This window comes from Corvus kubaryi, unplaced genomic scaffold, assembly GCF_017639235.1.
Source record: "Corvus kubaryi isolate FWS band 111438036 unplaced genomic scaffold, C.kubaryi_AGA036_p1.0 37387, whole genome shotgun sequence".
In the NCBI taxonomy this organism is placed as follows: Eukaryota; Metazoa; Chordata; class Aves; order Passeriformes; family Corvidae; genus Corvus; species Corvus kubaryi.
The window spans coordinates 11,529,700-11,533,209 of NW_024581129.1; the positions used below are offsets into that span (position 1 = coordinate 11,529,700).

Below are 3,510 nucleotides of genomic sequence, written 5' to 3' on the forward strand. Positions count from 1 at the left end.
TGATTTGCACAGTCTTTTTTCCTCATGCATCTGTACTGTAAAACTGAAAAAATGTGGCAAGAGGAACATGTCAAACTTGCAAAAAAATCACTTGAGGCAAGAAACAGCAATATGACATGACAGCAATTGAAGCTGAAGACAAGGTTCCCAGAAAGTTAAAGAAAATTAAATTCTAGTTAAAAAAAGAATCTTAAAATTGTACCCAAATTGGAAGCTAATAAACAACTTGAATGCCCAAAAAGGTGACCAAGGACAGAGTAGTACAAAATATCCTACACAGGAACACCTCTAAGACCTTGTATAAAGCTTCAATTTAATTTGGGCTAGACAATTAAAGCTGTATTAGAACTTTAAATAATTGGAATAAAAACACTCTACAAAGATGATTGCCTTTTGTCTTTTGGTTACACGTGGTGCTTTGCTTATTCTCTGGCCAATTGTTCAACAAATACAAAGTTTTTATTAATTTAGCATGTGTGCTGCTTGGCCAAGAAATGAAGCACAACTTCATTAGACATAAATAATGATACCAGACAAAAGCAGATGAATCCAACCACGTGAAAGTTACGTGGCATTTCAGGTTCTCCATGTGTGTCTGTGTGTCCCACTTGGATTTAGCTGCTAAGACACTTCTCACCCGCCTTCAGCCCAAATCTTACCCAGTGTTAGCACCTTGGTCATTTCATCCAGCCCCTGAGGGAAGCAGCGCCAGTGCATCCACCATGCCTGATGGGCAGGAGAGTGCACTTGGACATTTAGTGCTTGTATATGTCATACAAAGATATAAATGAGGCACAGCATAATGTCTTCCCACCATTCCTGGCAAACATCAGGGTTTCTTTTCTTTGGCTTCCTGGAAGGATTCAGGCACTTGGTAGAATAAAACTTCCTGCGAAACTGCAACCCAAGCAATACTGAATCCCTTATTCTCTGTCTTGTCTTCCTCTGCTAAATTAGAGTATAATGGGAACCCAGGCAGAAGAGTCACATAATTCTGTTGGCATGCATGTGACCATCCAAGGCACATTACCCTCATCAGCCTCATCTGGACCTGCTGGGCTGATGGGCATGTCTAGAACTACAGCACGTGGACACATTTCCTGTGGCTTGGGCAACAAGCCTGGCAGTGACAGGAGGAGCCTCTGGAACAGCTCTCTTTGCTTGCTTCCCTGCCCCTGATGTGCACAGAAACAAACACCATCCATGAAAGCGACAACTGGAATTCAGAAGTCTGGAAGACGCCTTTTTCATCCCTATGAACAAACCCCAGTTATTCCCCATGTATCATGCAGTGCTGCCTGAAAACCACAGCTGATGCTGGTGGTGGAACCTTGTCATCTTTGGAAGCAAACCTTCAACCCAGCCCCACGCTGGCTGTCCCAGGCATGTGGCGGCAGCTGTCGAGGCTGCACACACGGACGTGGGGACAGACACACAGACAGCAGCCCCCGCACGCCCTGCTGGGCGCCCAGGCGGGACCCAGCCCCAGGGGGAACAGCCCTGTGCCCCGCAGGCAGAGCACTGGGGGCACACCGGGCACGGTGCCCTGGGGCCACTGTGGGGACAGCCCTGGCACCGACACAGCGAGCAGGGAAAGCAAAATGACTTTGAACACCAACGGATTTGTACCTTTTCAGACTAAGCTTTTATTTTGATATTACAAACCATTTTTCTTTATTCACAAATCACGGTTGTGATATAAACACTAATTTCTAAAGACAGATATACACATTTTCTGGGTTTGTAGGGTTGGGTTTTTTTTAAATCTGTTTAGAAGTCACTATATTCCACATATGGTAGTAATAATTTTTTCATAAGTCATATTATCAGTAATTATTTATATAAGTGAAAACATTCCCAATATATATTGTAAAAAAATTTCAAATGCTTTTCTTACATAACTATTTCAGACATACATTTTAAAATGACTACTAGGAGTACTGTAGGAGTTTTATAAACAAAATATTTTCTAATATGGGCTGCACCCTCAACCTTTCAAGATAATTTTAATAGACTAAAACGCCATATAATCATTTGGAGAGTGGGAGCTGTAAAGCCATCTCAGAAAAATTAAAATTGCAAATAAATTCTGTTATTCTTCACATTAGACATTTTGTGTGTGCAATTCCAAAAAAGATGTCTCATCCACACTTTAAATTGGAAGCCTAAAATTTGGTAAACATTTTTCAAGTTGCTTTCATCATGGTGCTTAAACAAAATTTACTTTTTATTAATAGGAGGCTTGTTTTGCATATCTTACATAATAAATGTGGGGATCGAACTCTTAATAAATTTCAGTTCATTCCCTCACCAGTATAAATATATGTTACTGCCCCATTTTTCATTGATTAATATAGTCTCTTTCTCTCTCTGTTTCAATTTTAAAGATAATTTATTTATCATCCTTAGATATAAATGCTACAGAAACTTCGTTTTCAAATCTTGTGAAACTTTATTGATGGTTATTGTTCAACTGATCATACTGCATGCACATACGATGACAAAGAGAAAGCCTGATCACAAACACTTTTTTTAAAGCAGAGTTGTTATAGCAAGTTGGCAGGTTCACAGCGGTGAGTTGATCATTTACTAAGGTGCTGGCCGGGAGGCAGCACGTTACACATGAGGATATAACTACCTGCAGCAAACCCCTGGCGGGACGCTTTGCCGCGTTATTTATTTAAATACAAAACCAAGAAGACCCGTGACAAACACCCCAACTTAGGTTAACTTGTAAACAGGACAACATGGAGAAAGTCCAAACATATGCACAGACAAACTGCAATTTTTCAATGGTGCCTGGAGACGCCTCCTGGGCGCTGCTGGGCGGCGCTGGCCGGGGCGCGACCGGCGGCTCTTCCCAGCAGCACGGGGGCAGGAGAAGGTTCTTCTTTTGTCCCAGGTGCAAAAGTTGTCTTGGGCCCAATATTGAGCAGAATGGCCTCAGTTTGGGTTTGGAAATTGAACGGGGAGAGGGGGCAAGTTGTCACGCCTTGAAAAATTGCAGATTGTTTACACGACACAGTCATGTTTCAAAAAGTACCAAGCTGATGAAAATACCATGATTATCTCTACTCAATGATTGCAATACTTGTAAAATGCTTATATAAATCTGAATATGATTATCATATAATTCCATAAAAATGATACGTCTGTCTCTAACAGTTGGTCTACTAGGCTAAGTCTAAAGCATCATAGGCTGTGTATTTCTAGAACTTAACAACTCCACTGCACGGATGTAAATTTTATACATTTTTTTTTTTTTTTACTGGTACAAAGAATTTAAGTTTTTATTACTTTCTTTTTTGGAAAAAAAAGAAAAAAATAGAAACAGTGCTTTTATCACCTTTTTATTATTGTTTTTTTATTTTTTTTCCCTCCCATAATATAAAAGTCAGCAATGATATCAATAATTTATTTTACTGGAAGAAATATAAAAAGAATGCTTGTTAATGGCCTAACTAGCAGTTTTTGCCTAAATAACTAGTTATGGTTAAATAGCTGAATACT

At 39.9% G+C, this 3,510-nt stretch overlaps 1 protein-coding gene across 28 annotated transcripts in view; it reads right to left on the reverse strand.

The window, feature by feature from the left end:
* Positions 1-1,622: 1,622 nt before the first annotated feature.
* The window catches only part of RBFOX1 (RNA binding fox-1 homolog 1), a 1,110,759-nt gene continuing 1,108,871 nt past the window's right edge, over positions 1,623-3,510 (reverse strand). For all 28 annotated transcript variants that reach the window (XM_042037784.1, XM_042037778.1, XM_042037788.1 and 25 more), the window contains one exon: positions 1,623-3,510. This exon is cut by the window's right edge. The gene's annotated coding sequence lies outside the window, so the exon portion shown is untranslated.